At 37.2% G+C, this 14,604-nt stretch overlaps 1 long non-coding RNA gene across 1 annotated transcript in view; it reads right to left on the minus strand.

Annotated features, from left to right (window-relative positions):
* Positions 1-14,317, minus strand: part of LOC134140456 (uncharacterized) — a 33,799-nt gene extending 19,482 nt beyond the window's left edge. The window contains exons 1-2 of the long non-coding RNA XR_009958403.1: positions 14,241-14,317; positions 12,947-13,052 (exon numbers count right to left, since the gene is read on the minus strand). This is a non-coding gene — a long non-coding RNA (uncharacterized LOC134140456). The remainder of the gene's footprint in view (positions 1-12,946; positions 13,053-14,240) is intronic.
* Positions 14,318-14,604: the final 287 nt, after the last annotated feature.

The raw sequence follows: 14,604 nt of genomic DNA on the forward strand, positions 1-14,604 counted from the left end.
TAGCGTGTAATTTCCATTGTCTTCACTGGGGTCAAGACTTCACCCTCAGGGAGCTATTGGTAGAAATGAGATGGAATTTCCATTTTCACAGGGAATCTGCCACCCCTTAATAGTGTTGAAAAACCTCAAATATTTTCTTTACCGGGCAAAGTTCAGATTTTATTCTGGAAGACTGTAGTGGCTGAGCATCATCTGCTGCAGGAAAACCTTTAGAAATTACATAAAACTAAAACAGGTATAAAAGAGAAGGAGGTGGGAACGGGTTGTTTACTGTTACACATACCAAGCTGGGCTTTTTGTCGATTCCCTTCCCCCATTTTGTTCACACAGTCCTCCTCACCCTTCAGACTGCCTTAGAATGCTAATTTTTCTAATCACATGAAGAATGAAAACTACTGTAGAAATAAACTGAAATATTATTTTAAACCTCTTTTAATGAGGCTGGATCCACATCTGTTAATAAACTCCTAATCCTTCCCTTCTCAACTTCCAAAAATTGTAGTCCCATACCCTACAACCTGACACATTCAAAGCAAATATTTAAAACCATTCTCCAAAACAATTATTTTAAAGGGAACTAGCATGTGGTCTTTAGGATGAAATGGTTTTAAATAAAAGTCTGATTGTCATCTTTTCATAGATGATTAGAATCTTTTCTTCAAAGCACATGATAAGGATGCTCAGAATGATTCAGTTTAGTGATACTGCATTGACAAAGCTCTGATCAGTTTTAATCTTTGTTATACTTTCCATTTTTTTTGAACTTTATGGCTTTTTTTTCTGTTTTTCTCATGGATGAGGAGGAATCTGAATGCATGTAGCCCTCAGTTAACACATAACAATGTGAAAACCTTCATCAAAGATGTGACTGGGTGCTTTTGTCTATTCTGATGGTTTAAAGTTGAGAGAAAATCTTGATAAATCAAGTCTTTTTTTTTTTCTTCTTCCTCTTTCTTAAGTTTTGTTGCCTTGATTAGATTAAAAAAAAAAATAGGAGGCTGTCAATCTATTTTCTTTTCAGGTCTTCTCTGTCTCTTTCTAAATTAGTTACAGCCTGCTTTTTGTAGCTTTATAGCCAGCCTGACCTAATTTAATTACCATGACTTGTGTGGCTTAAAGATAAATAGTTTTATTCAATCTGCCTACTTTTGTATATGTTTTCCCGCTTTCATACATCTCTCTATATTATGGCATTCAGAATTCTTGTTGTCTATTCTTCGGTAGGTTAACACAGGGTTAGTTTTATAGCGTTGTCCATATTCACACAAAAAGGCCCCTTTGATGCTGTTCTGCGTAGTCCCGTCTTTGCTATATCTGTTTGTGTACTGCGAGTCTGTGGGTCTTTGTGGGACACAAATGAACAGCTCCTGGAGCAACCGATGACATTCCCGCGAGCGTCCCCACAAGGGTTCAGGACATTGTGCTCCAGCCTAGCGGCACTGGCTGCATCTCAGAACTGTGGGACAGAAAGTACATTCTCATACTCAAAATCCTCTGGCGTCAAAGCTTGACCCCACACCTGCTATTATTATTATTTTTTTTTGAGGAATATACAGCAGAAATCAAAGCTGGGAACATTGCAGGCATAGGAAGACCTAGGATACTGCAGTTGGACTGACTTGCTCTGCTCTTGTGAAAACGCTTGACAAGGAAGTACAAATTTTCTGTTCATCACAGGTTTTATTTATATTCCTTCCAGATTTGAAGAAGGCCAATTGAAAAGTAGTGAAGTTTCCAGGATTATGATCAGGCCTTCATCAGAAATAATAAGCTTATTTAATATATAGTAACTGGTTCTGCATGCAGTTGGTTCATTCAAAGGAATATTTGAAATGATTTTACTTAGGATGCCAGGGTGGGATATGTGCTTTGCTTGAAAAGAAGAAATAAACTTTCTAAAATCAGAGCTGTGCTCTTAACATATCAGACCTTGCCATAGGCCTTGCAGTAGCACTTTGCCTGCACTAGAAAGCCACCATCTTAAAACACGCTGCCTCAGGATGGTGCCTTTACAAAGCACCCCAGAGCAAATGTATTTATAGGAAAAACACTCTTTGTTGCACTGTCCAGAAACATGTGAAAAATCTTGCCAGTCCTTTAAAATGGATGATTCAGAAAAATGTCACTGGCAAAAAGAAAGCCCCCCCCCCAAAAAAAAGGCAAAAAAGAATTTACATGACATTTCACTTTCCAATCATTTAAAGTCATTTGTACAAACACATAAAAAAGATGTTTTGTTTTGCAGATGAATCAAAAAGGCATATCATTAAACCAAGTTCTGGTGGAACTATGTAAACAGGCCTGTACCTTAAAATAAATAGACCAAGTCTTTGTGCACATGCCAGAAATGAAAATGTTATAGATACAAAGCAGAAACAGTATTTCCATGCTTTTAACATCCGCAGCAGGGAAAGAGTCTATTGACACCTCCACACTTGGAAAATGGAGGTGAAACATTTCTTTTCTATCATGTTTAAGTAGAAAACCCTATGGAAGAAAAAAGGAGGAAAAGAAAGGGAGATGTGTTTTCTTCCTGTTTATACTCAAATAACCCAACGGTGCTGGGATGGATTTTTTTCATAAATGTCCACTCATGTGGACATCAGTTCCTGTTAAAGCCTGTGATTGCCTTCAATCATAGAGCAAAGAGTTTACTTACCTGTCATTACTTCTGAAAGAGATCTCACTGTACACCTTACCCTTATCTAGTTCTTCCCTTCACAAACTACCAAAATAATTAAAAAGCAGCCACCTCTGAAGTGAGGTACTACACCCATGCAGAAAACAAGCTGCTCTGACTGTGGAAAGAGCCTGGCTGAGGTCAGGGGGGCAAACCCTTACTGTTGTTTAAAAAAAAAGTCCTACTGAGAAGATAAGGTTTTAAAGGCGCCTCAGATAGAGGCAGACACACAGGAAACTTTATGGCACACTATTAATCTTTCTCAGAAAGATGAAGTGTTGATGTGGCCTTGATGAAATCTGAAGCTGCCATTTGGGGTGAAGGAAAAGGGAGACTACAGTGTTTGAAATATACAGCATTTTCATCGCCACAGTACACCTATCACACTGAGACTCTCCTGACTAGGAGAAAAATGCTTATTTTGACTTCTAATTTATGACATAGTCTGCTTGAATTAAGCAGTCTGTGGTGGCCCATTCTCACCTCTTCTCATCAGAGATTGCTTTAACAGGGTGGCCTGAATATTAGCCTTGAAATCACATTGTCTGCCCTGCTGAGCTAGCAGAAGTGCTGCTGCTAACAGGTCAGCTGTACCCGGAATTTTGTATCTTCTCCATCACTGAAGATAAATAATCCATGCAATAATGTCCAAATGGATGATGAATAAATGTCCATTACCTGGGTAGCCTCCCCACGCAATTCTTCCCTCTTAAGTGTCATGGACCAAATAAGAAACTCCACTTCATGGAGTGAACTCCATGGAACTCCACCTAATACAAGCTCAAAATTGCTGTAGCCAGGCAATACAAAATACTGTTCTGGCATAGCCTCACTCCACAGACTCATTTTTTTTTTTTTTTAAGAATATCTAAAAGCATAAAGACAGCATAAAGATGAACTAAATGTGCAGGCTCATTCAAGAGAAATGCGATTCTATTTTTGTGCCTGATCTACTTCTGGCCTATAGGTCTGTGGAATTTACTGGCTCTTAGTCTGAATCCTGTTAGCAATGATGACATGCCCTAAATATTAAAAAAATATTAAAACAAAAGTAAAAAAAAAAAAAAAAGGAAAGAAAGAAAGAAAAACACACCTAACTTCTCTGTAAATTACTTAAATTTGTGACTTAAATGGACATAAGACCCCAGTAAAGTAACTTTGTACTCTGAAAATGCCTTCCAGTTGTCCAAGGGTACGCATGCTTTACCCAGATATACAGCCCCCAAAATTACCGATTCAGTTCATGCCAAGAACATTGACAAATTTTTATATTACCCTGCTGCACACTTCAAAATACAGAAAGCAAGCAACCAGCTTATGCAACCAAAAAATATTGCTTAAAAGTGGATTATGATATTTCTTCCTCTCTGTCAACAGGGAGAGAGATTTACTAGCAAAATATGAGTGACAACTAATACAAAAATTGTGATTAAGTTTCCGCTATATTCCTCTAGCCACTGTATCTTTCATAATCTCACGTAAGATTCAGATGGATGTTTGTATCGTTGTACAAAGAGTTTCTCCATATAAATGTATAATGTTTCACCTATGAACACTAAATACATTTTGCAGTGTTTTAAACATACTTGTTGAGGTTTAAGCAGTTTTTAATACTAATGTAGACACTTAGAAGTGTTATTTCATGCATTATATTGATAATTCAAGAAGATCCTCCTACCCTTTCTTTAAAAGGCCTCTACTACAGTTCTAAAATGAGTATATTTGAGGTCATTAGCAAAGGAAATTACTTCCATTAATTCTGACCTACCGCAGGTTTTAAAAGAAAGAACAAACTGTGAAACTTAAAAGGAAACCCAACAAATGTGTTTTATGAATCCATGTGCAATATTTTGGTTACAATGAAATAAAATGCTGATATGTGCCAGACACCCTGAAGTTACTCTCCTGTGACTAATTCTTCTGAGCTAGTTTTTAAATTAATCTCCCAGTGCTTGGCCTCTTCCCACCCTTGTTATTAAACTAACAAAAGTAGTTTATACCAACCACACTGTAAGCAAAGAAGTAAAATAAAAGCTCTTTCAGCATTTGCTTGCCTTGTTAGGCAGCTTTACTTAAAATTGTATATATTAATATATACATTATAATGTTCTAATGAAGTCTTGTATATAGAATTTTGTTTAAATATATAAAATGTTTTGTTTCCAAATGTAATACTCAAATGCTTAGTCTCATTATTTGTCGGTCTATTCACCTAAATTACGTATTCCTAAGCAACATACAGGAAGCTAAACTGAATAGTTGCAAAGTTTGCAGCAAGCTGATTTGCCGCAGCACACAAGAATACAACATCTCCGTAGGCACAAAAAGAAACCCCAAATCCCTTTTTCAGGGAACCTTGCAGTACTCAACAAAATCATGATCAATGCATTTCAATTAGGATTCAAAACTTCAGGGCCAGAAGCCTTATTATTTCCCACATAAACAGCTTCCTCTTCCAAGAAGGAGTTCAGAGAAGTCCAGCCAGAAGATGCTGGAGTAGTCCAGCTGGGCCTTCCCACTGTTCCTTTTTATGTTTAATAATTTTTATTCAAAATTCTTTCTTTGACTGAACTGAGTGATGATTGTATTCAGAGTGGTGAATCCTGAATACAAACGTTTCAAAGCTGGACAGTTGAGGCAGCTACTATCCTTGCTTTTAGCTTTACCTTGCTTCTAGCCTATCTCTTTCCTGTATGCTACTTCCTGTGGAAAAGGAAAACGTGAGCCGGAAGGGACAGGTAAGCAGTTCCAGAATGGCTAGAGTTCAGTATACTATGGCAACTTAAATTTACAGTTCTGATGATGAGGAAGATAAATGTTCTGTATGGTAAAGTGGGTAGCAGCAGAGAGTAAGATCAGTGGAAGCAGGTATACAGAAAATAGGACAGGAAAGATGAGTGGGAGGTGGAAATCTGTGCTGAAGGGCTGGAAAGAGAGTGCCTGGCCTTTTTGAGAGGTTCTTCTAAGACAAGATGTCCTTGGTAATCATGACCAATCACTTCTACTCTTCTTTCTAGAAAGGTTTAAAGACATTTCTTTTATTTGTCCAGAATACTTAGATTTTAAATATTTAATATGAGACCATCTTTTCCAATATGTGAGTACAATGGTCCTTGATCTCATTTAGTGTCTGTAAATGGTATCATTTTTTGCCAATAGTAATATAAGAACATCAACCATATATGAATTTTAGAAAAGGATTTTCCTTGTTTGCATATTTGTCGTTGACAAAAATAATGTCAGAATGAGAAATGCTGCAAGAAAAATGTATGAATTCAGATTTGTAGGTAAATCAGATACTGACTGTATTTAGCAGAAGTGCACATCTTATCACTGCTCCAGACATATTCAAGAAAATAAAGGGCAGCTTATGGTGTAGATTCCACTGCTCTGATCATGCATAGAAACCAGCTGATATTTTGAGGTTCTGAGGTTACAACATGTGGATCTTCTAAAGAGCAAACTGTAACCTTGAGGGGTTCATTTCTTTTTCAACTGAAGTCTGACATGCATGACTTCCAAATGTTGCATGCAAACATTTGGAAGCGATATTGTTCATTATGCATTACATATAATTGCTTTAACTTTTACAGTATGCAGTCATTAAACTGACTTTCAAAATAATAGAGCACTTAACAAAACCCTTACTGACATGTGACCCAATAAAGATGAATGAGCATGGTGTCTAACTTTACAAACACTGTTTACATTAGTGTAGATGCATGCATTTCCTTCTTAAATCATTGGCAATACTTGCAAATTGAGGAGGTGTGTAGGGAGTAAGCCACACTGTGATCTATGTACAGATATATAAGTATATGTTATTTCTGGCACAAATTTGTTTTACTCAAGATTCTCTGAATAGCAGGGAGAGATGTGATACATGCAACAGTTGATCCTAGTCAATTAGTCTGTGACAGACAAGAACCTTTGCTTAGTTTGTGCTGTTAGGTTTATGTAGGGTTTCTTCAGTGATTTCACATTCCCTTCTGACTTCACTGAAATCCAGTTTTTATCAGCTAGAATGTTGGCATTCTTTCCAGGTGTAGCAAAGAAATATCCCATTTGGAAAGAATAAAAAATGATGTGTAGGCTTTGCTTTTGTGCAATGGGAAGGAATGCTTTTGTAGTTCTACTCCTCAAAAATATGTGAACAAGGAAACAAACTAATTTATTATACACACAAGGTAGGTGTGGCACCTTTCAAAGCACCGTGGGAAGACTTAACCAAGTTACCTACATTAATATGTGTAACAGTTGGAGCAAGGCTCAAGTATGCTGCTTTGGAATCTTCCTACTGAACTGGGGAAAAAGTTTATAAAGTCTCTTACCTCATTAATATCTTGCACTGCTTTTTATATCTGGGCATTACCACATTCTCAAGGTTAAAGAAAGAAAAGCTTTCATATGAGAACACCTCAAGGAAAACAAAGACCTATAGGTTTTGTTAGACTGCTGAGATGGAAATTCAATCTCCATCTCCCAATTTGAATCTCCATTTCCAGATAGAGGAAGTTTTATTGTAAATTTTCACCAGCGCTTGTATTGCTCCACTATATCAGAAAAAAGCAATATCTCACACTTCCCATTCATTTAAATTCTCAGTAAAAATTTAACAGCATAAAACCAAATTTTCATATGTACTTTTAGAAAAAGTAAAAGATCCCCAAAATCTCTTTCTCTTGGATCTTGTGGCTCTGTATTGAAAGAACTAGGAAAGCTCCATCTTAATTTGTGGGAAAGGAGGGAGGAAAGAATAAAGAGGGAGGGACATTGTGAATCTTCTGAGAGCTGAAAGAGGAAGGAAGACAGGAGCTTCTGGAAGTGAAGAACAGCTGCATCTCACTGGAGCAAGATCTTGACTCTGAGGGATGGCTCAGCTTTCATTGCTCCTTGAGCTCAGGAAGGGAGCTAGACTTTGCCATCCTTGGCGTCTCACAGTTGGGAGAGCAGGTGCTATCAGGCATTTACAGTCGTAGCTGCGTTCTGAGCTCAAAAATGTTTTATGGTTGTACTTGGTCCTCAGAAATCTCCAACCAAGAAAACCAACTCATTTAAGACTGGCAGAAATGTAGCCTAGTGAGCTCAGAGGTTGGGGAAGACGTTATTCTGATTAAGCAGCTGTTACTGGCCAACAAACTTGCCTCTGCAGCCAGCAGGACTGCTCATCCTTCTGAGCTTGAATCTACTGCCAAGTTTACAGTTTCTAGCACTTCAAGTTGAAGCACAGAATAATTTAAATTGGAAGGAGTCTCTGGAGGTCATCTAGACCAACCCCTCACTCAAAGCAGCATCAAGTTCAAAGTTCTATCAGGTTGTTCAGAGCCTGAACTGTTGAGTTTTGAGGATTTCCAGGGATGGAAACTTCACAGCCCCTTGGGGCAGCCCATTCTTGTGCTTATTCACCCTCATTGTGGGCATACTAGGGATACCAGTGATCTAGAAGCTCTAGATTCCTAGAAGCTTCTAGATTTCTAGAGGCTCTAGTTCCCTCTTACAGAAGGAAGATACTGCAGATGGGCAGATATTCCTGAGCCAGCTTGCTCTGCACTATTTGCAGGAATTCAACAGAAGGAACAGCTGTGAGGGAACTGTATGCCACCCCTTTGCATTCATTTTGCTCAGCGGGGACTGAGAGAGAAAGATTTAGGCTTGCTCGGAGAAGACAGGAGTGAGGGCTCCAAAGTCCCCCTTCACAGATTCCAGGCCCTGTTCCTCAACAAAAGAGAGGACAGCATTTCAAAATGCCTCCTGCATGCAAAGCCTGTGAGAGGCCTATGTCCATACTGTCGTCAATATCACTTCTCCAACCATTCTTCACATCACTGGGGGAGGATCACCATCACACAGGAAAGAAGTATCCTCACAGTGAGATTTAATACCAGTAGACTCAAGCTATCTCCCCAGGTCTGGCTGCAGAATACCATCCCTTTTCCTCTCCTTCTTCACTTAGTTTCTACCCAAACAAAACAATGCATATTGGCTGGCTCCTGGGCAGTCCTTAGGGTGCTATGGAAACTATTGGCTACACAGACTGGAAGCAGCCTCAGTCACCTGCTATAGTAAAATACTAGCCCAAACATTCAAAGAAAACAAGTATTTCCTTCCTAAAAAGTTGCATCTGAAATAAAAATTTTAAAGGTGGTGCAAAAAATCTGAATTATAGTTCTTTCGGTGCACAAGAGAAAAAAAGCTTATTATGGAGGCCTCACAAGAGGGATTTTTCTTTCCTCTTGTTGTTGTGTTAATTTGATTTATTTGTATCTATCCCTGAAAGCTTCGGTCTGCACAAAAATTACTTCAAACAAAAGATTTTCCTGAATCTGGACAAAAACAAGTCAAATTCCTCCCTCACTTCTGTGACCTGGGGCAACTACTCCTGCCTTTTAAATATGCATATCTCTCCTGTCCCTGGTGATTGTTATTAATACAGTTTAGAGAAAGTGGTGATAAAGATCAATCCCCCACCAAGAAAAGAAACATTAACTGCTTCTTTCATGTCTTCCATAGTGAATGAGCAGCTATAGTTTCAAATGATCCCCAGATGTTTACTACTTCTTGTGCTCAAGAGCAGTGTAGGTTTTCTCCAGAGCAGCTGTGCCATATTCTGTATTTCTGGAGGCTTCAATTTCTTCACTTCTGAAGAAAATGTAAAGGTCAAACAGAAGACTTGTGTGGTGTAGAAGTCCCCAGTGAAAAAATAAACCAAGGACAGTCTCTTACCACTGGCCAACAGAAGCCATGCGTCTGCATGTTAAAAAAAATATTCCAGGAATTCCTACAGAGATGGGTATGTGAACATTACAAGCTTTTCACTTAATTACAGAAAGGCTTCCTGATTCCAGTAAAAGAATAATCACTGAGGTCCCTCACTAAAATCATGCTCTTTTTCTGCTCTTTACAACAGTGCTTCCTTCCTCAGAGCTCAGACGTCTTCTCTCATTTCTCTACTCTGGAGTCCTTTTTTTTAATGTGGTCACAAACAAGCTGGCACTCTTGTTGTCACTGGAATCCACGTTTGCTGTGTGCTCCAGCATAACTCCCTGTGATCTGGCCTCTTACTGAGCTGCAATCGCGTCTGAGACGCTGACGTGGCCGACTGGTTAGAGAGTAGCATGGCTGAACGCCAGAGGCAGTAAGGCAGTTCTCTTAAAAGCGTGAACTGATCACAATGCTTGCCTAACCTCATGCTTTTGAATCAAGATGTTGGACATTGTCAGTAAGCCAAATATAACAGCTGAGTTTTTCAAAGCTTATAGCCTCTCTCCAAAATCTCTGGTTGTATTGTTATAATAAGGACACTGATGGACGTATAAAGACATTAGTACTGCTTGAACAGATTTCAGGGTCTAGCATGGCATAATGTGGATTTGGAATCAGGAGATACATATTGTGTTATTCTTGGTTTGGCCTTTGAATGCAGTGTGACCTGGCTAAGTTTGCTCTTTTCCATGTCTTTGGGCTCAGTGAAGATCCAGAAGACTGGACCACATCAAACATTTTACTTATCTTTAAAAAGAAGGCAAAAAAGACAGCACAGGAAACATAGTACAGACACTCTAATCTGACTATCTGGGAAAACATTTGGAAAAATTATTACAATCCGTTTATAGGCACCTACAGTGCTGTAAGCTGATTTTTTTTTAAAAAAAAGGCCAACAAAGATTTATAGAGACCAAATGCTAACCCAGTTTAATTTCTTTCTTTCATAAATGGTCTGGAGAATAGTGGGAGGATTACAATGCAAATTTGCATGGTATTATGAAGTTTTTGACTTCGTAATTTTTGACTTTGCCAGTTGAAAGTAACAGTCCCAAAAGGAAATTGGGAGAAATGGTCAAGATTAAACTACAAAGGGAATATACAGCTGTTTGAAGAAAAATACTTAGAAACTAGTCTTCAGTAGTTCACTTGCACAAAGACAGTGATACTAATGTTGTGCTGTATGCTAATATTTTCCTTACTGTCTTGGCCATCAAGAAATGAAATTCTGCTTATACAGAATGCATAAATCAGAAGATGGTACAGAGAAGAGCAACAAAAACAAAGGTTTAGGAAATGTGATAGGCATAAAAATGAAACTGAGGTTGTTTAGATTAGAAAAGAGGGAACCAGGAGAAGGAAAAAGAATACAGAAGATGATGGAACATGAGGATAAGTCTCTCACCATGTGAAATGGTGTTCTAAAAGGACCTGCTATTACTCAGTCTCTGTGTTATCCATTGGTAGGACAAGGTATCTTCTTGGGGAAGGGAGCACCAATGGAGATTTAGTTTAGATATTAATAGGAATTGTGGGGGCGGGGGTATTTTTTTGATTGTTTTGTTATTTAAAGAATAGATTAGATTCCGCTCTAGCAGGAACGGTCTAGTTATTTCTGATCCATTTTCCATTCAGGGGCTTGGACTGACTGACAGGTCCATCCTCATCTTATTTTCCTATGATTTCTACTAACCATTTCACACATGCATGTTTCCCTTCCCAGTCTTTGCATATATTGTCTCTATTTAGTTATAAGGTCTTGTAGACTTAGTCTTAGCATACATACTACTGTATAATATTTTACAACTGTAACCAACAGCAATTAGATTACAAGTAATAAACAATGGTCACAAAAATGTCTTCTAAATTGTATCATTTTTTGGAACACGTTAGTGTAAGAAAATGGATTATTTTTTGAATTTAAAATACATGCTTTATTGCTTTGGTTTCTTTTTTTCTGGTTAGATTATTTATTCTTAGAGCACATATGGAAAAGCAGAAATTAAATTTCCCCGTTTTTCAGTTTACAATGTCAGTTGGTCTTGTGGTCACTACATCTTAACCTGCAGTCGGTAAAATCCTATGTGCAGTTGGCAAATACCTTAATCAGGCACCACAACAAGAAGGAGTGGTCAAAACATTCTGCTTTTTACATATAGGTTATTCTCTGATGCCCTAGGGAGAGGCCACAGCAAGGTACTCTATTCTTAGGCAGTTGAAAAATGTCTTGTTTCAGAGATTAAGTACTGTTTATATTAGCAAACTATAATTATACAAAGGGAAAATGAGTTGCCTGCTGAGCCTGACCTTTATGAGTCTTTAGGAATTTTAATATTCAAAAAATTTCAGCTTGTCATATTGCTAAAGCCAAACTGACCAGGTCAAACTGCTACCCTGGAGCACTGAGTTGGCAGAAGAACCTCAGGCAGGAGGAGTTACTTCATGCCTGGGCTGCTGAACCCTTGGAATCTTTAACTTGCCCACTCAGTTTTAGAAGCAATAGTGAGCAGCTGAGGAGAATAAAGTTTTCTATTTTATATTTACATTTTTTCTTTTTCATTTGGTTACATTATGACAGATTATCACATCAAGCCACCAGGGACATCACAAGAAAATTTTCTGATATAGACCTGCAGAGACACAGGAAATACATACATATATATGTATATGTATTTTGTTCAAATGTATAGAGAATATATTATTAATTTTAGATATATTACTTTTATATATGTAATATAAATATGGAACATCTACAGCTGAACCTAATATTACACATCTTGTATACCATATGCAGTATGGACTATTACAAGATTAGAACTCTTATTCTTCCATCCCTCCAACACTGATCTTTCAAACAATGCCAAATACAGAGGGAATACAGCCCACCTAAATTTGGAAACACAATGTTAGCTAGCTCCAAAATAAAATGAATAATATATTCCCTCCTTAGTTACTGTACACTCCCATGTTTTTCCCTTAGGTAAAGTCAGTATTAACAATCCACTTCTGGCTGTTTAGCAGTAATTATGTTCCCTGAGTAGGACAGTAGACTGTTGTTGAGGTATTTGATCTTCACCAAGTGTGGCTTCCCACTGAAGGCAATATCAAAACCAAACAGTAATTGGTAGCATTTAGGTAAAAACATGAAAAAGAAGGATGGATAAAAGAAAAAAGCCCTCCAAGTTAGACAATGTTCATAATACTAATAAGGATTAAAAGCAAGAAACATGAAAATGTGCTGTTAGGCTTAGAAAACTAGCAAGATTAAGACATTAACAATAATAATAAGTAATCCTACTTCTTTCTGCTTTGCAATTGTCATAATTAGTCTCTGATGATGGGAAGACTTACCTTTCCTAATGAGTAGTCCCACTGAAAGCAATTAATGTTCATAAAAACAGGCACTTTCCAAGACCTTTACATGGATTATCTAAAGAGCTCAACAAGTTTTAATTATAATTAACAGAAGAAGATCACGCCTTACAGGGCATTAAAAATTTGTACCTTCTTGCTAGATGCTGTTCCTTTCACTTTATTCTTGTGAAGAACATTATGTAGGGAGGATGTAGTGAATTTATGCATGAACTGCAGAGATGAAAGAAAAAACACCCTGGAAAAGTCAAGGAAGGAAAGACTCAAAATCAAGGCAAAATTCAAAGATAATCTCTTTTACATATGCTATGATGTATACATTTTACAGTGTATCACAGAAGATAAAAGCTTCTGATCCTATTTATAATTTCAGGGCAATTATTCTGATTGAGCACTCAAATAACTGAGCTGGTCTTCTCTTTTGCATTAATGCAAACATAGCAATTGTCTTTCATTCTGACTTGAATTAATTGGATCAGATGATACAAAAATTAAATATTTACATATATTATTAAAGCATTAAAATCATTCTATTAAAGTAGAAAAATTATATTATTCTTCTGCTTCCATGCCAAAAGGGCAGGTTTAAGTTGACCTCTATAGCATTACTCATGATGGTCAGAAGTAACCAAGTTGTTAAGTCTACGTAGGATCAGAATCAAAATACTCTCTGAAAGGTGAAAGGTATTTTGAACAGACTCTATGATCATGATATGATATGAGGCATCCACTGTATTTGCAATGTTAGAGGAAAGTTGGCTGAATTTGGCTGTTGTCAGTAGAATTTTGACAGATTCAATTACAGTCACATTACATACAGTTTAATTGCCGTTGCTACACATGCCATGACTTCCATTTTGTAACTAGTTTTGGACGGCTAATATTCTCTTCTTCATACAGTACGAGTGGTGTCATTTCAACAAAACAAATGTGCATGTTTTTAATATTTGCCTAAGGGTCTTTTAAATTTTAATATTACAAGAATATCCGTGGAAAATATTCTGCATGTATGAAATAATTTGACCTTATTTATTTTCACTGATGCTGAGAACATTGTAATGACAGCCCTTGCACTAAATCATCTGTTTCCTCAGTGGCAAAAGGGTGGTTTGAGTAAGGCTGTTTTAACACAGTACAATTTTCTTCTAATCAATAACCTGGCTTGCACAAAGCTGCTCTTTATTCTACTGCTACAATATTAGAGCAGACAAACATTTAATTATGAATAGCAATACTCCTAGTTCAAATGTGAAACGAATGTTTTTTGTCTGTTAGCACACAGAAGTTAATAACTGTTGAGTTAACCATCTATTAGTACTGGCTTAATAATAGTCATAGGTTTGTTTAAATAGAACTGTAAATTCATGTATGCAATAATTTCTGACTGCAAAGAATTTTAATTTTATGTCAGAATTATGTTACTTACTGATACATTTCATCTAGTTTGTAGAAAGCAGGTAGGAAGGCTCTTAAATGCATAAACCATACACAGAGGTCTTCTAAAATAAAGAGGCTGAAAAAGCTGGAAAAAAACAATGAAGTGCACACTTGATTATCTATTTATTGTCAAAAGGTACATATATAAATCTAAGAATTAGATAGAAATTGGTATCTTTCTTACACAGCCCTGAATGGGATAGTGAAAGTCACACTAAAACATTTTTCATCTTTGAACCATATCGCAGAGTTAGTATTGTGGCTTGCTGAGCCTAAATGGTAGAAAATCTAGAAGGGAGTTTTATTTATAATATCCACACTGTTTCTCAAGCTTTTGATTCACTCTATTCTGT

Source organism: Rhea pennata, chromosome 4 (genome assembly GCF_028389875.1).
Source record: "Rhea pennata isolate bPtePen1 chromosome 4, bPtePen1.pri, whole genome shotgun sequence".
NCBI classification, from domain to species: domain Eukaryota; kingdom Metazoa; phylum Chordata; class Aves; order Rheiformes; family Rheidae; genus Rhea; species Rhea pennata.